The sequence below is a fragment of the Dipodomys merriami genome, unplaced genomic scaffold (genome assembly GCF_024711535.1).
Source record: "Dipodomys merriami isolate MVZ:Mamm:240054 unplaced genomic scaffold, mDipMer1.0.p SCAF_2, whole genome shotgun sequence".
Taxonomy (NCBI): domain Eukaryota; kingdom Metazoa; phylum Chordata; class Mammalia; order Rodentia; family Heteromyidae; genus Dipodomys; species Dipodomys merriami.
The window spans coordinates 61,919,334-61,944,365 of NW_027203381.1; the positions used below are offsets into that span (position 1 = coordinate 61,919,334).

Genomic DNA, 25,032 nt, shown 5'->3' on the forward strand with positions numbered 1-25,032 from the left:
TGGGGGAGTTGGTGGCAGGCAGTGAAGGCAGTGGCAGAGCCCTGGGCTGGTAAGTCTTCCCTATCTTGGGGTTTTATGGTCTGTGGAATTGGGGCCAATTGACTTCTTACACCTCTTGGCCTTTGATCTCCCTTTGTCCCAGCATCTCCTCAGTCTAGATTACCCTTTCTGCCATCTTCACCTGGTGGAATCCAAACAGATCTTTGAACTCTAGCCTGTTAACACCATTCTCATCCATAAAGCAAACCTTAATTTCTGTCCATCCACTCTACTAAGGAGGAAGTAATCGCATCCTCTTTTGATCCCTTGTGACCCTTTTTCTTGACTCCTTTCTGTCTTCTCTTGCAATTGTCAGTTTCTGTCTTAGTTTTTTTTTAACTTTCTTAGAATATTCATTACTGTCTAGAATTTGGCAGACATGAAGCACACATTTTTAGGAGAGATGGGTGGATGGATGGACAGGTTTGATGATGCCTGTAGTAGATTCCAACTTAGTTCCTGTAGAGTAGGACCTTAATTTGTTCATATTTACAACGTCCTATATCAGCATACAAACATTCATTCATTCATCCTGCAGTAAAGTTTCAGGCACTAAAGTCAGTTGTAACGTACGTGTGTGTGTGTGTGTGTGTGTGTGTGTGTGTGTGTGTGTGTGTCCGTCCAGTACTGAGGCTTGAACTCATGGCCTCAAGCTTTCTTTTAGCCTTTTTGTTGTTGTTGTTCAAGGCTGGCACTCTGCGTCTACTTCTGGCTTTTTGCTGGTTAACTGGAGTTAAGAGTCTCTTGTAGTTGTGCGCCTAGGCTGGCTTCAAACCAGAATCCTCAGACCTCATCCTTCTGAGTAGCGAGGATTACAGGAATGAGCCATTAGTGTCCAGCTAGGTGCAGCAGTTAATAGTTCGTTTGTTGGGAGTGTGCACAGACAGTACATTTGCAGTATGTTTTCCTACTTAGATTATCTGGATTTTTTTCTTTTGATACATAAACACCAAGCAGGAAATTATCTGTAAGTTTTTCTGGCATACAGAGAAAATGCTATCCTTCATACAGGTGGTTTTAAATTGAAGAAAAAAAAAAAGATCACTGGGCTTTGAAAAATCCTGTTTAGATTTAGTGTTAGACCCTGATTGATGAATTTAATTTCTTACTGACTTGCTTTGGCAGTCAATGCCCCCTGCCTTACTAGTTTTAAAAAAAAGAGTGCCAGGATGTCCTGCTGCTCATAGTTGAGCCTTCTTCTCATGTTTTGACTTTGCTTTTTTTTAATACAGTGACAGGATGGATACCACTGAGGTGGTAAGTGGAAAAAAGAAGTGCAGTGGAGGGCACTGCTGTATCTTTGGGCCTGTGTATTAATCACAGGAGGAAGTGTCAGACGTGCACACAGGAGCTGGCCTGCTGACTTAAGTTCATAGCAGATCAAAGTCAGAATGGCACGATTGGGAGGAGTCTGATGATATTGAAGTGAAGAAGCGCAAGCGTGGGGCTTGAACTGTGGACTTGGGCGCTGTCCCTCAGCTCTTCAGCTCGAGGTTAGTGCTCTATCACTTGAGCCACAGTGCCACTTCTGGTTTTCTAGTGGTTTTTATTGGAGATAAGAGTCTCACTGACTTTCCTGTCTGGGCTGGCTTTGAACTGTGATCCTCAGATCTCAGCCTTCTGAGTAGCTAGGATTACAGGCATGAGCACTGGTGCCCAGCTTTCTTTCTCTTTTTAGAAATAAAAAAGATGGGGAAATGAGATATAAGATTGGAGGAAAGGACATGGCTAAAGTCACATAGCTTGTCAAGTCAGCTAGAGTCAAGGAAATCAAGGCAGACTCTCCTGGTTGCCATCAGCACTTAGAATATTATTATTATTTTCTAACAATTTCGATTTCCCAAAGCCATATTTTGAACAAGGGAGCTACAGAACAGTATTATTTTTAGTTCTGCTTCAAAGTGATAACAAAGTTTTACCAGCTTTCCTGGATGAAAGTCAATCTTGCTTTTCAGGGCCTTCCATTTGGCTATCTCTAGTTAAATTTTTTAATTTCATTTAATTGTACTTTGGATTGAACCCAGGGCCTCACCTCTGCTCTGCAAATACTCTACCACTTGTACCATGCCCGAACCCTTTTCCTTTTGTTCACGAACTTTGCCCAGGTTGGCCTTGACATTGCAATACTACTGCCCCTGCCTGTCTACCTAGCTACCATCTCTGCCGTTTCCTACTACTCATATAGACAGGCTGCCTCCAAGATTTTGACATTTGCTGCTTGTGAACATTGCATATTGAGTCTTCCACAGTGGTTTCTTCTTGTGTTGTCTCCTATTTCAATGGAACTTCTTTGTCTGGCTTGTACATGTACCTCTGTTGTAGCTCTGTGGCCTCCTCCCAGGCTCTTACATTGAACTGTTATTTTCTTGCCTGGTTGCCCTCTGGGGGCTTGGAAGGCTGTCCAACCCCTCCTTCCTCTGGTTCTTGGTGATTTTGGAGGCCTTACCCTTTTGGGAGTGCTCATAGCTGGGGCACACTTGTTTGCCCAGTGTATTTTCTGTACTTAAAGTTTCTTCTTTTGCTCTTACATTTCCATTTAAAGCCCTCTGGAGAGGTTGACGTGTCTCCTGCCAACAACATTCCTTCTAGTTTACTGAAACCCCTGTTCTTATCCCGCTAGGAATTTAGCCATGAGTCGGTTCAGCACAGCTTGTCTGCAGCCTCCCGTCTCCTCCAAAATCATGGCCTCCGGCTACGAGAATTGACAACCTGGTCCTACTTCACCTCAAGCCAGTGAGAGTACCAACCAGTTGCCAGCATCTCCCCTATCCTTTCTTTCTTTTTCTCTTTTCTTTACCAGTTGTGGGGTTTGAACTCGAGCACTGTCCCAGAGCTTTTCTTTTGCTCAAGGCTAGCGCTTTACCACTTTGAGCCACAGTGCCACTTCCCTCTCTTCTTTCTCGAGTGAGATTTTCTTCTTCGTTCTTTTCTTTCCCTCAGCCTCAGTCTGTTTGGGCTCACTGACACACAGTGACATATCCTTTCCTGGCATCTGTGCACAGTGACCATAAGTTATTGTGAAGCAACAGAGAGTGTTTGCTTCGTCTGGTTTTAGGAAGAAGTCAGAATGGACCTTTAGTGATACAGAATGAGCAGGAAGAATGTGTTGATTTGATTCACCAATTTATTTTTATTTCCAGACATAAATGAATGCATGGCCTCACCAGGAGAAAATTATGGAGAAAAAATTTGAGTGGAGATGGGTGGAAGACACTTAATTATCAGTTCTCTTGCTCTTCTTCCCAGCACAGATTCTGTGTTCCCTGACTCTGATTGATTAATGGGCATCTGAGAACACATTTTTCCAACTCCCCAGCTGACTGCTTGTCTTCTTACTCACCATTTCCCTTGACCTCTTGGTCAAATGCTCACCATATACATGTTAGCTCCATCACCATCTGACCATTTCCTGGTTACCAGGATGTTCTCCCATATACATGTTGGCTCCATCACCATCTGACCATTTCCTGGTTACCAGGATGTTCTCCCCCCTTCCCCCTCTCTCCCCTCCCCCCAGCAATCACACTCTTGCTTGAGTTCCCTTGAGTGTGTTGCTGGCCTCACCGCTTGCATGCCTGTGTGTTTTCACACGTTTTACTTATGGCCAAAAGGACCCTCCCCTTCTTTTCTATCCAGCAAGTGGCTGGCTCATCCCTCAAAGCACAGCACAGCTTTCTCCTTGAGTCTCATTTGATTTTCTCAGGAAGAACTGAAGGCAAAAACAAACCCAAGTTCTATGATGTGTGGTGTTTTTTGGTAATAAGAGTCGTACATGCTCATGATAGCAAATTTTAAAAGTATAGAACCATATGAAGAAGCTAATGAAAATCACTCATAAATTCAATTTTTAGAGACAAGCACTGTTTGTGTTTTTAATATTCGTTCATGACTAGTTGCTTTTATTACTTTGTTATGCATTTGTAATGTACTGATTTGAAATCTTACTGTATTATGGTTTTATGTCTCATTTCAGCAAGCAGTATCTTCTTAGGGCCTTGAGATACTTTCATACATGTAGTTTTTGGTTACTGCATATTCTTCCAGCTTAAGAATTTACCACCTTTCCAAGCTGGGTACCAGTAGCTCATGCCTATAATCCTAGCTACTCAGGAGGCTGAGATCTGAGAATTGTGATTCTAAGCCAGCCCAGGCAGGAAAGTCCATGAGACTCTTATTTACAATTAATCACAGAAAAAAGTTGAAAGTGATGCTATGACTCAAGTGTTAGAGTGCTAGCCTTGAGTACAAAGGAGCACAGGGATAACACGTAGGCCCAGTATTGACTCCCCACCACCCCCCCAAAAAATACCACATTACAATTTTCATCATGGTAAGTAGCACTGTGATGAATATCCACTTTAAAAATTTTGTATCAACAAGTCATTTTGTATGATGCAGTGTTCAGATTTGGGCCCCGTTGTGCAAAAGGCAAACATTTTTTGTTGTTGTTTGTTTTGTTTTTAATTTTAAGAGCAACTATTGGTCACTAGAGAAAGTTAGGAACATATGGGACTGTATCAAGAGGAAAATACAAAAAACCTGTAGTCATTTTCTGTTCCCATTATTAAATCTAGTGTTAATTGTGTGAGTATGTCTCTCCATCTTTTTACTCTAGTGCTTGGCAAACATTATCTGTGAAGGACCAGTTAGCAAATATTTTAGGCTTTGTAGGCTGTAGATGGTGGTTATTTCATCATCTTCCTCCTTTTCTTCTTCTTTGTCCACTTTCTTCATTTTCTTTTTCATATTGTTTTTTTTTTTTTTTTTTTTTTTTAAAAAAACAACTTCTGGATTAGTAGGTTGTAAAATTACTGTTTGCTAAGGCTGGGAGTGTGGCTAAATGGTAGAGCTCTTCCGTAGTATGCATGAAGCCCTGAATTCGATTTTTCAGTACCACATAAACAGAAAAAGCTGGAAGTAGTGCTGTGGCTCCAGTGGTAGAGTGCTACCCTTGAGCAAAAGAAGCTTAGGAACAGTGCCCAGGACCTGAGTTCAAACCCCAAGACTGGAAAAAACAAACAAACAAAATACTGTTTACTGACAGTACTGCTCAACAGTGGGCCCATTCTATGTGTAATTTCATAGCTGTTCTGTAATGTACCTCATCATTGTTTCTGTTTTAGGCTGACCAAAAATAATGAATAAATAATAATTTTTAAATATAATTAATAAATAATAATTTCTAATGGAATGGTCACAGCCTCTTCATGGCTCTTATGCAGACTTTCAAGCTTTTTTTTTGTTTTTTTTGGTGCCAGCACTTGGGCTTAAACTCAGGGCTTTATGTTCTTCCTTGTTTTTTTTTCTCTTAAGACTGGCTCTCTACCACTTGAATCACACTTCTACTTTTAGTGCTTTTTGCAGGTTAATTAGAGATAAAAGGCACACAAAGTTTTCTGCTTGGTCTGGCTTTGAACGACAGTCCTCAGATCATAGCATCCTGTGTACTAGGATGATAGGTATGAGCCACTGGCCCTGGTTTAAGAATGTTTTATTGTGAATATTTGCAGAGGTATTTCCTTTCCATTTCTTACATCTCTGTCCTTCCAGCTGAGCACGTTCTCTAGATGAGACTTAGTAGGTGCTCAGGCAATTTGTGTGGAAAGGTCTTAGGCTTCAAGTTTGCCCCTGCAAGCAGTCTGTGATCAGAACTGAGCTACTCAAGGTTTGTTTTTTGGGCTAAAAGCATTAGTGTCACTTGGGACTTGATAGAAATGCAGATTCATAGTTCCATACCAGAACCTTCAACTTAATATGACCCTCAAGTTGTTTGTATGTATATGACAGACAGTTTGGGGCTGTGCATGTTCTCCTGTATTGAGCATTTACTTATCCTGTCCTTTTTCTGAGCTTCTTGTGAATGGACTGTGGGTATCTCCTCACTTAAGAATCAGCCTAGCAAACCAACATGTTTTATTTTACACACACACACACACACACACACACACACACACACATACACACACACCACACACACACATCTCCTCACTTAAGAATCAGCCTAGCAAACCAACATGTTTTATTTTACACACACACACACACACACACACACACACACACACACACACACACACACACACACACACACACACACACACACACATACACACACACACACAGAGCATGAGTGGCTGTCTTGCCCAGTGGAACCTGTTTGGCTTGTGCTGCTTTCGTCTGGGGCTGAGGTGATAGTGGGAGGAGCAGTCATATAATTAGAAGACTGTAGGTACCTGTAGAGCCAGCATTGGGTTTTGAGCACGAAAATAAATCTGTACCTGTCTAGCCTCAGCCTTGAGTCCAAATCTCTGAGAAACGGATCTGATCATGATGACCAGAGATTTGGACTTGAGTGTTGGGCCATTGTTGGATAAAGGCCTAGGCCAATGTTCTGCTGTACTATTGAGAAAAGTATGGCCCAGAGAGGTCACACAGATATTAATAACAAAACCAACACTGGGTCCTGTGCCATCTGCCTGAAGATAATGTTCATAGCACCTGAGTTGCTTACCAACCTGCAGTGCAGGCTGCAAGTAAAACTGGGTAAGGAGGCTGTACCCCTGCCATAACAATTTGACCTGTCAAAATGCTGTGAGTGACTTAACTTGCCAGGGTGTCAAGAACATACAGCCTTTTGTACCCCTTCACCTTTATTCTTTCGAGTGTCTGCCTTTGGGTCTACAAGTTCCTCCCTCCCTCCCTCCCTTCCTTCTTTCCTTTATTTTGTGCTGGTACTGGAGCTTGAATTTAGGGCCAGGGAGCTTAGCTTTTTTTTTTTTTTTTTTTTTTTTTTTTGTTCAAGGCTGGTGGTCTATCACTTGAGCCACAGCTCCTTTCCTAACATTTTGGTGGTTACTTAGGATAAGTGTCTCATGGACTTTTTTGCCCAGGCTAACATTGAACCATGATCCTCACATCTCAGCCCCTTCTGAGTAGATAGGATGCCAGGCATGAGTTACAGATGCCTGGCTGGGTTTATTAAAGAGGCTTGAGCAAAGTCCACATGTCTAAGTGACCCAGGCAGCTGCCAGGACATTAAGATTCCTTCCGCGTTACAGAGTGGTGGCGGTTCCCTTAAAGGAACCAGTAAAACAAGCTATGTTCTCCTTGTTTTTTCACTCTCCACTCAGTGTCAGAATTTTTTATTGGGAACTCTGGTCGACCCCTGCTTCCAGTTGGTCATGCCTAGTCAGAGGCAAAGAGAATAGGATGTTGACTGAGGCTTTGCAAAGACATCCGGTGGAAGGGCTTGCAGACCTCATGATTAGTGCTGTGATTACGTGGCAGGCTGGAATGGAAAACAGGAATAGAACTAATTACCATGATCGCTGGCCATTTATTGAGTGCTCACAGTGCTGGGCACTCAGCCTGTATCATTTCCCTTAATGCTGGCAGGGACAGTGAGTGAAGGACTTAGGGAGGGACTTAGTGGCAAGCTGGTTAGTGAACTTAGTTGTGTTTGATTTCAAAATCGTAGTGCTCTGCTTCTCTGGCTGGCTCTATGGTTATCTCTTGTTACCTACCAGTCCTAGGGATTTAGCCAGAAAGTTCATGGAGATAGATTGAAGTCACATGATAAGAGATATTGAAAAATTGAGGGCTGAGCATCATGACGTCTGTAACTGCAGTGAAGAGGGAGGCCGAGATGGGAAGATTGTGGTTCAAAGCCAGGCCAAGTCTGTGAAACGATATCAAAAGCAAGCTGAGCATGGTGGCTCACACCTGTAATTCCAGCTAGGTGAGAAGTGGAGTCCTGCTGGGGTAAAAGTACACAAGATGCTGGCTGAAAAATAACCAATGCAAAGAGGACTGGGGGCATGGCTCAGGGCGGTAGAGTGCTTGCCTATCAAGTATAGGGCCCTATGTTCAAATCTTAGTGCCACCAAAACATTAAAAAAACAAACAAAAACTTGTTTTTGAAAAGGAGTGAACTGGGTCAAGTAGTAAAGGATTGCAGCTCTTTGAGACATGAAATGTCTTGATGGGAGATGCAAGTGGAAGATTTGACTGGAGGTAACAATTCCTCTGGCATTCTACTGCATCAGGGATTCCAAGATGTTGGATTTGGATTGGATGATCCAGCTATGGAGCAAATACATGGACATTAGGTAAATGGATAGATAGGGAGGCGGTTGGGGAAGTGGTAGGGTATTTAACTTGGCTAGAACTGAGAGTTGTGTGCTGAATACTCGTAATGTACAAGTGCCTGTCTCATTGCATCCTGTAGGAGAACTTGCCCACAGAGAGCCCTGTCCCCAGGTGGGGAGAGAGAACCTGCTCCCAGTGAAAGATAATAAATTGTCATGCTAAAGTGTATCAGGAAAAATGTACAAGTGTGTGCTATGGAGCTTACAGGAGGGCAGAGTTCAACAGCAGGGAAATAAGTGGTTGTTTTCTTTTTCTTTTTTTTTCTTTTTTTTTTTGGGTCTGGTCGTGGGGCCTGAACTCTGGGCCTGGGAGCTGTCCCTCAGCTCTTCAGTTCAAGGCTAGCACTCTATCACTTGAGCCACAGTGCCACTTCTGGCTTTTTATTTTTTCTGCTTATGTGGTGCTGAGGAATTGCACCCAGGGCCTCAGGCATGCAAGGCAAGCGCTCTACCACTGAGCTACCTTCCCAGCCCCGAGTGGTTGTTTTCTTTCTTTGCTTTTCTTTTTTCTTAAAAACAATATTGGAGGGCTGGGAATGTGGCTTAGTGGTGGAATACTTGCCTTGCATGCATGAAGCTCTGGGTTTGATTCCTCAGAACCACATAAACAGAAAAAGCTGGGAGTGGTGCTTTGGCTCATGGGTAGTACTCTACCACTTGAGTGCTAACTTTGAGCAAAAGAAGCTCAGGGACAGTGCCCAGGCCCTGAGTTCAAGCCCTAGGACTGGCAAATATATATTGGAGTTAGAGAAATAGCAGGGATGCTTTCTCTGGCTCAATAAGAATTTGCCTGTGGTCTCTATAGCTGGAGTGATCAGGGACAGCTTTCAAAGATTAGAGTTCACCTGAAGTACACCTGGAAGGTGGACCATTGAGGTAGAGGTGAATGTGTTGATAGGCTTTAGATGTTGACAAGGAGAAAGGGCAGGGGAGAGAAAGAGAGGGAGAGAGGAGGAAAGGAAGAGAAAAGGTGAAGAAGAGGGAGAGGAAAAGAAAGAGGAGAGGGAAAGGAGAGAGCATTTAAAACCTAGTATAGTAGGTAGTGTGAAATCTGGAGACCTCAAAATCTGGAGACCACCAGCGTGCAGTTCCAATCTTTGATACATGTCTGCATGGGGTTACGGTCTTGTCTTCTTAAGTCTCTTCAAAGCAGTGCCTTCCTTTCCAGTCTTTTTGATGGCAGAGGGGCACTAAGACTTGCTTTTATATTTATGCTCTGTTGCCTTACAGTTTTTGATTTTAAGAAAGGTGTTTCTTCTACCAGAGTTTCATATTTTTGTTTTAATCTGTAAAAGGCAGGTGGGAAATATTCTCACTTTCTAGGACAAGAACTACAAAACTGGAGAGAATGTGTGTCAAGAATCCATGCTGAGCCGGGTGTGCACAACTGTAAACACTCAGGAGGCAGAGGCAGGAGGATCATGAGGTTGAGGCTGACGTGTATGTAGACTCTGTCTAAACAAAACATAATATAACCAATAAACCAAAGATCTGGAAAACATGAACACTCCCTTTCTTTGCTTGCTCTTACTCGGTCCACAGTGGTCAGTATCTTGTCTTCTTGTGTGCTCAAGAGTTGGCTACAATTTCCACTTTCTAGAAAGCCACCTGACCTTCCTAGGTTGAAATCATTTTGCTTCAGAAGCAGCCTCTACATAACTTGTGGATGTCTTCCAGGAATCCAGCAGGCATCAGCCTTCTCCTGTGTGCTCATAAACTAGACCAGTTTTTCTCTCATGATAAATGCTAGCTCTCTTTGCACGTCTATCACCTATAAACTTCCAGAGGCCAGGGCTCTAGTCTGATTCACCTCTACTCTTATATCACTGATCATGCTGCATGGCACATGGTAGATGTCTTGTAAATGGATCTGATCTGTCAGAAGAAAGAGGTGATCAGGCTGGTGAATGGCATCCACTGGGCCTCAGGAATCTGGGAGGGGAAGATGGCTTAGGAATGGATGTCAGGCCTGTGGGCTCCCATTTCCTCATTCTGGGTACAGGTTGGGATTGCCTGGAGCCACAGATCCTTGAGTCTCACCACCTCAGGCCTAAATCTGCCACCTTTAATTACCTCCTTTCCAGGGAACAGGAGTCCTTGTTGTCTGCCCAGAAGCTGCTAAATATAGCTCCAACCTCTAGGCCTTGGTATGCTCTGGGCGGAAGTGCTGTACAACCCAAGCTGTCTGTCATTGGAGTGTTTTCCTTGGGGATTCTTTACAGTTTTCATTAGGGATTGCTTAAAAAAAAATTTTTTTTTCAGGCCAGCAAAGAGTGTTTAAGGGAAGAATGTTTAAAATTGTGTAGGAGGATGTTAGGAATATGAAAAGAGGACTTGGTTCCTATGATCCTAGATACTCAGGAGGCAATGATCTGAGGTTCATGGTTCAAAGCCAGCCTAGACAAAGAATGTCTGTGAGACTCAAATCTTTTATTAACCACCAAAAAGCCAGAACTGGAGCTGTGGCTCAAGTGGTAGAGGGGCAGCTGTAAATAAAAAAGCTAAAGGACAGCACCCTGTCTCCAAGTTCAAGCCCCATTTTTGGCACCAAAAATAAAAACAAAAATCAAACCCACCAGCCAATCAACCAACCAACCAACAACAAAAAACAGAGTAGAGAGGGAAGAAGAGAGAAGTTCTTCCAAGAGGGACAAGTGACTTTCAAAGGGAACCTTGTGACCTTTTGTAATTATTTACCCAAGAAATCCCGTTTATGTTTGACTTTTGAGACCTCTGGGTCATGTAACTTGCAGTGATTCCTTTTTAGGTTGAAATAATTACTTCTTAATTTTAAAAGATGCTTGATAGTGCTCATGGAAAATATAATAATGCAGTCCAGAAGTACTTATGGTAAAGCAAGGATTTCTTGTTTTTATCCCTTCTCACCACAGTGCCTTTCCCAAGGACCAGGCTGTCTTTTTGCCTGGTCTGGTAGTTAACATTACAGGTTTCTGCCATCATACTGGGCTTAGCAGTCTTTTCCATATTTGTTCTTACTAGGCAGGGTTGCTTGCTTTTCTCCATGGAATATTCATAAATATTCTCAGGTTATTTTCTATTTCCCATGTATTTAGTGAGTATATCCACTGAATGGATGTGCTGTTTTTAAATTTTAATCATTCACATATTCTTGATAGGGACTGTTGCCCATATTCGAATCATAAATAACACTGTTATGAACATCTTTATGCATTAAATCTTTGACATTACTTTGTCTCAGAAGCATGTTTAGTATCATCATTTTTGAGGACACATTTCACTGATTACACTTGAGTTTTAGTGGGGATCACCTAGCATTCCTCATTAATTATTTTTGGGTGGGTGTTTGGAAAGGAACAGTAGAAACTGGGAGAAGAGGGGCTGGGAAGGTGGCTCAGTGGTAGAGCCCTTGCCTTGCATGCATGAGGCCCTGGGTTCGATTCCTCAGCACCACATAAGCAAAAAAGAAAAAAGCTGGAAGTGGCTCTGTGGCTCAAGTGGTAGAGCGCTAGCCTTGAACTGAAGAGCTGAGAGACAGTGCCCAGGCCCAGAGTTCAGGCCCCACGACCGGACCCAAAAAAAAAAAAAAAAGAAACTGGGAGAAGAGCAGTACCTTGGAATCAGCACATGTGGTTTTCTTGGCAGCTTTAGGAATACATTTTGACTCATTGCAAATGTAGTTCAGCTTAGAGAGTATCACTTGTTTGAAAGGAGTCCACTGGGGCAGTGCTTATGTCTTGACTCAGGCTCTTATCACCCAAAAACTTGATGTGATAATTTTTTTTTGGACAAGCATTATTCAGTGTGATTGCCTCTTAATTGTTTCTCAGTGATTTTTTTTTTTTTTGGAAGGGAAAATAGAAACATTCCCACTGAGAATATTCTACAAGGCCTACAACTGATTCTACACATGGAGTGACAGGAAGGGACTTCAGGATTGACAGCTCCTGGAATACAGGGACCAGTGTAAAGAGATCTGTCGTCATGGGAAGCCCACACTTTCCTCTCTGGCTAAGGCTGGCTTAGTGTTTCATGGTTGCCCTATAGCATTGCATTAGGAATCTGATGGAAAACATTTTAAAACATTACAAAACCATTCTGGCAACCTTTACAGTATGGTTATTGTGTATCTGTTTTGATATCACTGCAGAAATACGGGATTCTTGTTTTTGAAAATGTTTAGGATTCACTGATGCATGCTCACCACACACTGAAGGAAAGATACTCAGTGGCCCTATGGAAAAATCCTGACCTTAGTGACTCACAGTCTAGTTATGTTGCATAATAGATGAGAATGTTGTCCTGGAGATGATGATGAGACACACAGATTTAGAATAATAACAGCATGAACAGAATGTGGTCCACTAGTTCTCCCTCCCCATACCTCCTTTTTTTGGTCAGTTGTAAGGTTTGAACTAAGGGCCTGGGCACTGTCTCTGAGCTCTTTTGCTCAAGGCTAGTGCTCTACCATGTTGAACCACAGTGCCACTTCCATTTTATTGAGTAGTTAATTGGAGAAAAGAATCTCACAGACTTTTCTGCCCTGGCTGGCTTCTAACTGTGATCCTCAGATCTCAGCTTCTTGAGTAGCTAGGATTTACAGGCGTGAGCTGCTGGTGCCCAGCACCATGAGTCCCATTTTAACATGAAAGATGGGAGAGGATGATAGTGGACTCAAATAATGTGCAGAATCAATTGTAGACACCACAGCAACTTACTTCTTATCTGTTACTCTCTTCTTTAGCCCCCTCTTCTAGTTTGGCATGTTTGCAATGTGCTTTCTTCTAAGTATAGAAATAAAGGAACCTTTCTATTCTACTGTGGTACATTTATTGGTAGAAAGAAAACTTTTATCTAGTTGGGTGCTGGTGGCTCATGCCTGTAATCCTAGCTACTCAGGAGGCTGAATCTGAGGATTGAAATTTGAAGCCATCCAAGATAAATCCAAGAAACTGTCATCTCCAGTTAACCAGCAAAAAATTGGAAATATAAATGAGACTCAAGTGATAATGGAAAAAAAAAAGAGCTTGGAGCCCTGAGTTCAAGTCCCAGTACAGCACAAAGCAAACAAAGCAAAAACCCAAGAAACAAAAAAATTCCTCAAACCAGTTATTGTCTAGAATGGAATCAGGAAGAGTTGAAACTCCATGGCATTCACAGTAATTTCTGAAATCGGGGAGGAGCAAGGAAAAGCCTTTCTTAGGGTACCATTGTGACCATGCTGATTTTTCAAAAAAAAATGTTTGGGGGAATTTGGAGAATGTATTTTTGCTTGACGCTTCCAGTCTTTGGAAGACTGACCCCACATTTATGAAAGAAGAGTGTCCTATAGGATGGGCTAAGCTCGGTAGAGCTTCTGTTCCAGTTTCATGACCCCATGACTCTGCATTATGTTCCATCTCCAAGATGACTTAGGAGAAAAAAGGAAAAAGAAAACCTTTGCTGAATCAGTACCAGCATCACCTGCTTGTGTCTGACTGGGAAGTAGGTCAGAGCTTGGCAGACACGAGAATGTGGTTGGCTCCAGCTGTGAGCTCTGGACGTTGTCCCACACCTGCCTAAGAAAGAGAGGAAAGACTGACACTCAGAGATAGGAAGGGGTATATTTGTGGTTAGTAACAGAAATTGGAGGTGTATACCCATTTGTGGTAAGGAAAATTGAGGCTCACTTAGAAGAAAATTGCCTGCATAACATCTGTGTGAATGGTAGTTCCTTCTGACTGAATTGTTTTGCCCTAGAATGTCACAGACTGTAGAAGAAATAAATTGATGTGCTATTAATATTATACTATAACCCAAGACTGGAAACCTAAAGCACAATTGAAGGAACAAAGCTGTGGAGAGTTTCTTAATTTTGAAATGAATTGTCATTTTATCCATCTATTGTCACATTCATCCATTCATTTCATCACAGTAAAAAAAAAAAAATACACAGCATGCCAGTTACCATGCTGATTCACTAACATTAAACCAGGATGGCAGCAAGACAGTTGAGAATTTAAAAAGTGGCTAGCCCAAATTGAGATTCTCTGTCAATATAAAATCCTCACTAGATTTCAAAGGATTAGACATTTCTTATTCATAAATTATATTATGTGGGTTACTTCTTGAACTATTTTAATATATTAGATTAAATAAAATATATGATTGTGTTAATTTCTCTTCTTTTCAAATTGTGAATGTTAGAAAGTTAATGATTATGTGCCTTCTGTGTACTGATTCTCGTGGATCAACTTGGTCTAGAAGTTTCTGGGTAAAGGAAGGGAGATCTGGATAGCTAAGTCCTTACAGCCACTTGTCTGATAATGGTGATGTCCCCCTTCTTTTCTTCCCTGCCTTTATCTCTGTCTTCATCTTCCTTTGCCACTGCCATCTTCTCTGCCTCTTCTCTGCCCCCCTTTCCTTCTTTCTTTCCTTCTTTCTTTCCTTTTTTCTTTCCTTTCCCTTCCTTCCTTCCTTCCTTCCTTCCTTCCTTCCTTCCTTCCTTCCTTCCTTCCTTCCTTCCTTCCTCCCTCCCTCCCTCCTTCCCTCCTCCCTCCCTCCCTCCTTCCCTCCTCCCTCCCTCCTTCCTTCCCTCCCCCTCTCTTTCTTTCTCTCTCCCTCCCTTCCTTCCTCCCTTCCTTCCTCCTTCCCTCCCCCCTCTCTTTCTTTCTTTCTTTCTTTCTTTCTTTCTTTCTTTCTTTCTTTCTTTCTTTCTTTCTTTCTTTCTTTCTTTCTCTCTTTCTTTCTTTCTTTCTCTCTCTCTTTCTCTCTCTCTTTCTCTCTCTCTCTCTCTCTTTCTCTCTTTCTCTCTTTCTCTCTCTTCTCTCTTTCTTTCTCTCTCTCTCTTTCTTTCTTTCTTTCTTTCTTTCTTTCTTTCTTTCTTTCTTTCTTTCTTTCTTTCTTTCTTTCTTTCTTTCTTTCTTTCTTTCTTTCTTTCTTTCTTTCTTTCACTTCTTGGGGCTTGAACTCAGAGCCTGGGTACTGTCTCTGACCTTTGATGCTCAAGGCTAAGTGCTCTCCCAGTTGAGCCACAGTTCCACTTGAAGCTTTTATTGGTGGTTCATAGGAGATAAGAGTCTTGTGGACTTTTTCTTTCAGTGCTAGCTTTGAGTCGTCATTCTCAGATCTTAGCCTCTTGAGTAGGTAGCTAGGATTATAGGTGTGAGCCATTGGTGCTTTACCTCCTCCCTTACTTTTCCTTCCCTTTTCCACTTTTTTTTGGGGGGGGGTCCTGGGGCTTGAACTCAGGGTCCAGACACTGTCTCTGAGCAATTTTGCTCAAGGCTAGCACTCTTCCACTTTGAACCACAGTACTACTTCTGGTTTTTTTTTGGTGGTAAATTGGAGATCAGAGTCTCATGAATTTTCCTGCCTGGGCTGGCTTCAAACTGGATCTGCAGAATTTAGCTTCCCGAGTAACTAATATTACAGGCATGAGCCACTGATGGCTGGCCCTTTTCCCTTTTTTGACACAGGATATTATCTCTCCATATCTCAGACTAGACTAGGACTTGTGATTTTCATGCCTTAATCTCCTAAGTTTTGAAGCTACAGAAACAAACCACCACACCAAAGCTTTCTTTTGGCTTATTAAGTCAATGGTCAAATCTTTTTTTTAGAACTACTCTTATCTGTCCTCTCTGGTACTGTTTATCCCTCCTCTTATTTGGCACTCTTCGTTTTGTCTTTCCCCTTTTGGCCTCTCCTCAAGGTTTGCTTGCTGGTCCTTAATTGTCCTCACATCCCATGGATGTAGGAAGTGTGTAGCTTTGTCTTATGTCATCTTTCTATGCTTGTGCTCCTGTCATGGTGCTAATGGTTATCTGGTTGGAACTCCTGAGATCTAGGCTCTTGCATATAATTGCTTTTGGATGTCTACCTGGAAATATTGTTATTTGAGACAGTGTGTCTTTGAACATTATCACACTGGTGAGCCATAACTCCTTTATCTATCTGCTCTGTCATTCAGGCCTGCAAACTAGGACTAGATGCTTCCTCACCTTTGCTTCTCCTATCCTCAGATCTTACTGAGTCAGCTCCAGTGTCACCTCCTTTTCATTTTTCCTCTACCTTCAGTCTCCCTCCTCATGTCAGGTCCTCCAGCTCTCTCCTGAATCTCCAGTGTTCTAAACTGGCCTTGTTCACTTAATACCTATATCTGTTGTATTCTCTGTTCTTGTAGGGTGGTAATATAAATGAGCAATCTGTTCATGCCATGCCCCTAGTTTTCAGATCCCTCAATGATTTCTCCATGCTAAAATCCAAAAATCTTTTGTATGTACTAAGAGGTAGGGGAGGAGAAAAGGAATAAGCAATATGGCTCCTGCTTCTTCCTGTCCTTTTCTCCCTAGTCTCTGAGGTGACTCTGTGATCCAGGAATATATGTGCATTCTTTATAGCTTGTATGACTTAACACATAATTCTTTTCTTGTCTGAAACATCTTTCCATTGACCACCTTCACTGGGTGCAATCAAGCCCTTTAGAGATTTCACCCCAAACTCCGGTAGCCTCTGTTTATCTCCACTTCCTCCATTTTGTTGTTTGTTGAACGTGGCTGCCTTTCTTTGAGTGTTAGGGTCGTTCTTTGCATTTCTGAATCCTCAGGTCTAAAATAGGTGTGCAAGACATATTTGTGGAACAAATAAATACGACACAATACAGGGCAGAAATAAGGCATTGTGGGAGTTGGGATGGAAATCCCAGCCAAGTGGGAATGGAGTCAAGGAGAGGCTAGAAAAGGTGACATGGTATTGGCTAGTATGGCACAGAATAGCCACTATCAGTGTGTTGAGTTCTACAGGCAATGGTGCTGAGAGGCCTGTCCCCTGGTCATTCCTGTCAGCAGAGTAAATCGGGGAGGGCTAGTGTATATTGTTTGCCCCTAAATTAGTTATAGAACTCAGGAGAGCTTTCTTCCCTTAGCACACCACTGGCAGAGCAGGCAGGCCGCCACCTCCACCACAGTCCTGGCCTGTGAGCTGCCTTGGAGGAAAGGAACAGAGTGGATGCTTGCATTTGCATTTTTAATTCTCCTTTGGAGCCACCTTTCTGGATACCGAGAGGTGACCTAAGCAGGCAGAGACAGGAAAGAGCAAAATGAGTCATCTCAGGCCCTAATGAGGTGCATGAGGGACTCTTCCTGAGAGTGAGGGTCAGGTGAGGTCGTGCTTTGCCTGGGGTGAATTTTGCCTTAGGGCTCCAGGCAGCACTGGAGCAGAGCTGAGCTAATTTTACCCATAGGAGCTGACTGTGCTGAAAGGCAGGGCTTATGACATTGGCCTTATCATCCTGTGATGCCCAGAAAGCTCCCAAGGTACATCCCTGTTATGTCTGGGCTGCTTTTTTTCCCTTTCTAGTTAAATACATTTTTCCCCCCATTAGAGGTTTCACGGGGAAGGAGGATGCTGAAGTGTAAAGAGCTTTAGATTTGGTAGAAGGCCAAGGAGTTGAATTTGGATCCCACTTATTTCCCCTTGCTCAATGAATGTCTGACCTTGGGCAATTTATAGTCTCTTTGGGTCTCAGTTTCCTCTTTAGAAATATTAAGGCAAATGCCCATGTCTTGAGATTCCTCATAGTTTTATATGTTTTGTGCTGCTTAGTGTGTGCATTCACTATTCTATCTCCTGAATTCATAATGATTCTTCTAATTCTTGAAACAAACCTTTGAGGAAGGTATTCTTGATGACTTTATTCTGTATATAAGGACACATGCTTAGGGAAGTCAGATGACTGGTCTTAGACTCCTAGCAAGTTCTGACAGCTGGGAATTAAACCCAAGCCAGAGATTTCAGGGATTCTACTCTCAGCAATTGTAGCTTACATCGTTGAAATGATAGGACCTTTTTGATTAGACCATAGCATGGACTTAATGCTTCTTAACTACCTATTCTGTCCGAGGCCTGGGGCTCCATGCTGAGTAAGAAAGTGTGGCAATTGTGCTATACAGCAGAGTTGCAGGTGGTAGTACTGTGTCAGCCAGAGCTACTAAGGTGTCTGCATGGTGTATTTTAGTACCTGATGCTACAGGCCCTGGGTGGGGTGGCCCTCAGCCATGCTCTCATTTCATCTTCAGAAACCTCTCATCAGTCAGGCATTACTATCACATCCTTCTTACAGATGAGGAAACAGAGGCCCAGCGAGGTCCCATTCCTATGTACATTTCCTCAGTAGACACAGCAGGCTGTTAAGTTGTGTTCATATTTATCTCTTTTTTCCTTCGTTAACTTTGTGTATTCCATACTCGTTACAACCCTGCGCTTGCTTTCTGCCCATCACTGACAACCTGGAGAAATCAATGTCCATGAAAAACATGGTCTTCAGTTGAGGAAGGCAGGGCTGCATGTTCACAGTAGATACTGGATGAGAAAGAAATGGTGGGCATTAGTTGATTATTGCTATGCAACCGGTTGCTCCCAAGCTTAATTGGAATGTTTAACCATTTATTATGCCCATGGATTTTTCTAGTTAGGAATCACCCTGAGGTATTGTGTCCTCCCTTTCTCCTCAGAGTGAAGAGGGGTTGGCTAGAATACTTAAAGACTGGGTGCTACAGGCTCCTAAATGACCACTCACAAGTCAGCTAAGAACTTTACCAAGTCAGAACACCTATAGGTATCTCTATGTGTGGCCTGGACTTCCTCATAGCATGGTGTCTGATTTTACATGGCAAGCCTTAAAAGGAGAAGAGGAAGAGAAGAGAAGAAGTGGAGAGAGAGAGAGAGAGAGAGAGAGAGAGAGAGAGAGAGAGAGAGAGAGAGAGAGAGAGAGAGAGAGAGAGAGGAGGGGGAAGACAGAGAACAAAAGAGAGAGGGAGAAGAGGCCAAGATAGAGACAGAGACACCTAGAGAGACAGAGGCAAATACATAGACATGAGAGAAAGAACGAGAGGGCATGAGAGAGACAAGAGTCTGAGAGTGAGCTAGCAGATAGAAGCTGAATCATTACAATACACACGATCGCTTGGACTTGTTCCAAAGTTCCCGATGGTCCTGGGGAGGGGAAATTGATATTAAACCATAACAAAGTAGAAAACTTCAAAGAGAGCAAGTGGAACTGGACATATTGCCAGGGTGACTGTTGAAAACACAGTGTGCTACAGGCTTCTTTTAGCAAAGAAGAGAAGGTAGGACTAGGCATTTCTTGAGTTGTGTGTTCTGGGGTTCTATAGGGCTAGATGGGCCAGGTATGCAGCAAGCATGCCTGTGAAGCGCCAATCTGGTAAACAAGGAATGCAGTCAGTAATGTTTTATGCTTTAGTTTATGGGACTTGGGTTTTATGCTGACTGTACACTCATTTGTGTAATTCTGATTAGTTTATTATACTTGTTACTTAGGCCACTTTGAAACTTCTAGGTCTGTGTCAGTAGTTGTAGCAGGTGAGACATTGTTCCTTCATTCACAGAGCAGTGGAGATGGTCATAAAAATGGAGAAAGACAGACAGAGAAGCAGGTTTGGGGCAGATAAGAAATAAAGGACTATGTAATCAGTCAATTGATCTGACATTTTCCCCTTCTACATCTATCAGGACTAAATCCAAAGAAAGCATTGTATATAATCTAAGTAGAAAGGAATTCATTCAGGGTAAAGAGATGCTGAAAAAAATACTTGGAAAAGCTGGCACTGTATGAGCCAGAAGGCCACATCTGGGCTGTTGGCTTTGAGAATTGAGATAAGTAAGAATAGGATGCCTTGAAATTTGTCTCCCTGTTGCTGAGGCTGGTGATGGGGTCCTGGGTTGCTGAGTGGGGTGGCTTTTTGACTCTTCCCATTTTCTGGCTAGTAGGCTAGTAGGAAGAGCAGCAGGAAGATTGAGCTTCACTTCTGCCTTGAGATTTCACACAAGTACACTTCACTGGTGGGGCCTCATTTACCAGCTTTCTAGGGAGTGTGGGCATTCTTTAGTTCTAGTCTTCAGATTCTGCAGAGCCTCTAAATGGTAGATGACACTCTAGAGGGCGAAAGTGGGTTCTGATTGAACCTGTTGAGAGAATATGTGTATCCCAACAATTCACAATTCCCAGTTTGCAAGTCCCAGGAATTTTATCCTGACATACTTCGCATTTGTAATTAATCATAGTATACTTAGCTGTATTCAAATTAATATATTTAAGATCCTGAAAGAATAGACTGTTAAACTTACTTTGAGCTTCTAAACTGAGTTCTTGGTTTTGATAAGAGTGTTTGATTTGTAATTTTTCAGTTTGGTTTGATTTCCTCCTATGAGTTATAACATATGATGATTGTTCTTACTTTTTTTCCCCTTTAGTTTGTTTTTCAGACTGGGTCTTCTGCTAACTTTGCTCCAACTTTCCTCAAACCATTACCCTACCTCTAGAGTAGGAACATTATGGATTATAGGCATGCAGCACCATGCCCTACACTTTATATAATTTGTTCTAAATTTTTTTTATTAAACATTCACTATGACCCTGACTGAGCTTGATTTGGCATTGTGGGGAGAGCTAAGTCATGGATTCTTCCATTGAGAGTCTGTTGGGATGGGGAACAAGTATATAGTAAAAATAATAAAATGGTAATAGTCACTATCATATATAGCAGGCCAAGCAGATCCCGGAAAGAGAGATTATTCATACTATGCTAAGAATGAGAGAGTTTTATACAGGGTGACCACAGTCCATTAATTCTCATTGGAGGCAGTACCTTCTCTTTAAGGCATTTGAAAATGTGGCAGAGTATTTATTTTGTATTAGTGCGTGGAGGTCAAGCATTTAGAGGTCATGGCCAGGGTGCTAGATATCCTATAATACAAGAAACACTGCAGATAAGTAACTGTCTTCCTCCAAGGGGCAGTCTCTTTGAGAACTACCAGTAGGACTTGATATAAGTGTAGGGTTTGGATATTTGGGTTTGGAGACTAGAAAGGTTTCAGGTCAAAGTGGGTAACATGAGCTGGAAGTTCAGGCTGAAAAAATGTGTGGCATTGCAAGAGAGGTTATACTGGCAATTGAAGGTTGCACATAGGTTGTGGGGAAGCTTGAGCTATTCAATGAAGCCATGAGTCTTAATGCTGTTGCCACTGGGAAGCCCCTTAAGAGACTGGAGCAGAATCCTCTAGCACATCAACCTACCCTTATCTTGTCCTGTACTATGCAGACATCACTAATGGTTTCTGAGAGATAATTGCCCCAGACAGGTTGTGGTTCACAGGAAAGCTGGACTAAGCAGATACTTGGATTTTTGCCAGATTTAGGATCTTGGGAGAGGCTGGCAGTCACCATTTCAACTTTTGGAGAATACAACAAGGGGCAGGAGTTAGCCTGTCATCAAAGTGAAAACATGGTGGTCAGGCTGAAGCACTAATGTTACACTAAAGAAAGACACAATTGTCCTGAGAAGCTTGGGGGAAAGATAGATTCTTCCAGGAGTCTGCCTTGTGAAACCTAGAAGCCAGGAGATAAGCAGGGAGCATCCTGTGTTGTTTGAGTTAATGCTCTTGCATCTTGAGCTTATTATTAATTGCCAATCAAACCAGCAATTTGCTGACAAGGTTCATGCGCTGTGACCATGACTGCAGTTGTTTTGGGGGAGGGGCTTGCTGGTCTGCGTGGTGATGGCGGCCGCTCATTGTTCCTTGTGCTACTGTGGGGTTGTGGTGACCTTTCCATATGCTGGTCAGTCCTTCTTCTTTCTTTTTGGATGGCTTTGGAGGTTGGGAGGGGAAGCTCAGGGATGGCACTGACCAAGCGTACTCAAATACAGCATGTGAGACATGGCCTTGTTAGTTTCTCTAGTTGTTCTCATTTCTAGGATCTTCTCTGGGGAGAGAAAGGAATGTGCAGAAGTATATGTGGTTTGAGAATTCTCATTTTGTAGATGAAGAAACTGTGGTTAGGAGAAGGTGATTTGAACAGTGTCATATGATGACCTGTCCTTGGGCCCCCAAGGCATCTTTTCTAGCAGTGCTTTACTTGCACTCTGCTGTGGGGGAGAGAGGCCTTGGAACCAAGGGCTGGCATGTAGCTTCTTGTTCAGATACTCAACTATAACATTTGTGAAATGGGTGTTATGGTTATATCTGATAAACATTTAAAAAGGTGAGGTGTGTGAAGCTGTGTCAAAATAGAAATATAAAAATAGAAATACTTCTTAATTATGCTGTGGATGCTTATGGAGTGGTAATTGGTGAGACCAATTTAGTGAAAGAGTTGTTTAGTGAAGATACTACTGATCACACACCAGACACAGAATACTCCTAAGGGGTTAAATATACGTTGCATCGTGACAAGAGCATGTGCTCATTAACTACTTTGTTCTATATAGTGTCTTGTTGTGGTAGGTTTGGGTTTTTGCTTCAATTACTAACAAGGTAATTGAAGCTCAGATCACTCAGCTGGTTGGATGCAGGTATAGGCAGTATGGATATCCAGACTTGGGAGCAGTGGTTTTCTTTAAGACTATTTTTCTCCACCCTCAGCCATCCTGAATTTCGAAGAGTCTAGATAGCCCTGAGTTTCGAAGAGTCTAGAGACACACCTTAGGATTTTTCAAAGATGTGATGTAGAGAATTTGGGAAACAAAGTGTGTTTCTTTATTGTTGTCAAACTGTTCAGGCTGGACATGCACATTAGAGAAAGAGAGAGAAATGGGTCCCAGTGAGTCGCTGAACAACTCCTTTCTCTGCACATAGTGACCTGCCTCTCCATGTGTGGACCAAGTCCACATTTACAGTCAGAGTGATCATAATACAGCATTTATTGTGGTATTGTGCTGATTTGTTAAACCAGTTAATTCTCCTAAAAGCCTTTTTGTTTTGTTTTGTTTTGTTTTTTTTTGGGTCGGGTCGTGGGGCCTGAACTCTGGGCCTGGGCACTGTCCCTCAGCTTTTCAGCTCAAGGCTAGCACTCTACCACTTGAGCCACAGCGCCACTTCCGGCTTTTTTCTTTTTGCTTATGTGGTGCTGAGGAATCGAACCCAGGGCCTCAAGCATGCAAGGCAAGCGCTCTACCACTGAGCCACCTTCCCAGCCCCTCTCCTAAAAGCCTTTTAAGGGAGATAAATAATACTTCCCATTTTCTGGATGAGAAAACAGGTTTAGCGAGATTTAAATATCTTATTTGAGAGTACATGGGCCATAACTAGATTATAGTCCAAACTTTCTAATTCTGATCTCTTTCTCTTTTGCTACAATATAGGGAACATGGATTGCCTGTCTTATTAGTGTTGCAGGGCTGCGAGTTAAGGAGGTCTGTCCCAGACCTTGAGAATTATTGGAATCAGAGCTGAAAGGTACTTTGAAGAGCTGTTTGGCTTTTAAGCTGCCCTCCCTTTGACTGTTAAAACCTCCCAGGGTGACCTTGGGGTTAGGGTACCAAAAGTAACGAAAAAGTAGAGCAGGGAACAGGAAGGAACTCTCAAGCCTGCTGAGCAGCTCTGCTTATACCTACTTTATCAGCAGAGCACCTCTAAGCAGTCACTTTAGAGAAAAATATTGCTGCAAAAAGAGTTTGAAAATCACTGCCGTAGCCCAACACCTCTTTTTATGAAGACTGTAAAACAAAGTGGCTTAACACTTCGCCACAAAGTGGTGAGATGTTGGTGGACTGAAGCTATTAGTCTGGATCCCCTTTAATTCTGACAGCTTGTTGGATGAACTTCCTTGGGTCCAAATCATCATTTTGATGGGACTGCCTTCTTTACTTTTTAAAGGAAATGTGTGATTTGCTTACCTTCCTCTGAGGCCTTCCGTGTCATGGCCTTCCAAGTCATGAAGATGCTGAGTAACTGCATAACTCTCAGACTGCCTCATGCACAGGGTCCTTGATCTGCATCTCTCAACCCAGCTGTGGCCTCCCTTTTGACCCTGGCAACTTTGCATACAGTGCTTTAATTCTTGTACAGAAAAGAGTGAAATGATAGCTAGTTTTGTGTTATTTCTTGGCCCAACTACAAAGAGAGTCTTCCTACATACATGTACTTATTGAGTGTCTACTGTATACACAGTGCTGAGGGCAAAGGTGCTTGAGAGCACCTTGGTGGGAAGACAGAAATCAAAAACAATTTTTTAAAAAATAGTAATGCCACATGTGATTCTGGTGCATGTGAGTTATGTAAAGAGGATTTTATCTCAGAGAAATGAGAAGGGGTAGCATCTGGGCAATGGGAAAGATTTAAGTAAGACAGTATGCGGTGTAGGGCGTTTGGGTTTTAGTTAATCCTGGACTACTTACTATCACTGGGACTTATATGTTAATATTTTCTTTATGTTTTTATATCATCATTTAACATGGCAATGAAGCTGCCTACCTCATAGGGTTATTACTGTGATTAAATGAGATTATGTGTGTATGTATGAACACATATACTATAACCTCCTCATATAATACCAAGCACAGAGTAAACACTCATTGAATTATAGTTATTTAGCCATGATGAGCCAAAGAACTTAGTTTTTAACTCCATCCATGGTGCAACCAGAGCTCTGGTTTTCAAAAAAAAAAAAAAAAAGATTGTTTGCTTTTAGAAATAGAGCCCAGTCATTTAACAATTTGGCTTCACTTACTATTTATCTCCACCCATTTGCTTACCTCTCACTTGTGGTCTCCATGTTCACTAAGCTTGACTCTACCTTGCAGTTTCCTGGATGTAACTATCCTCTCATTGTCTAGGTTAAAATCTTTCCTTTAGTCCTGAATTCCTTTCACTCCTTCACCACAATTTTCCTCTATTATGGTCAGCCTCTTTCTTGTAATAAGATTGTGAACTCTTGGAAGTTGTAGTTCACACCCCTTTGCTGTGGCATTACTGAGATTCAAGTACATTCATCATAGTTGGTACTCACGCATCTATGGAATAAATTAATTTAGTGCCTTTCTCAAGTATTCACCACAAGGAAAACAGATGATAAAAGGAAAACCAGAAAACA

General features: G+C 42.3%; 1 protein-coding gene across 6 annotated transcripts in view; it reads left to right on the plus strand.

Moving 5' to 3' along the window:
• Lpp (LIM domain containing preferred translocation partner in lipoma) overlaps window positions 1-25,032 on the plus strand; it is a 694,821-nt gene that overhangs the window by 14,811 nt on the left and 654,978 nt on the right. The window lies entirely within an intron of this gene.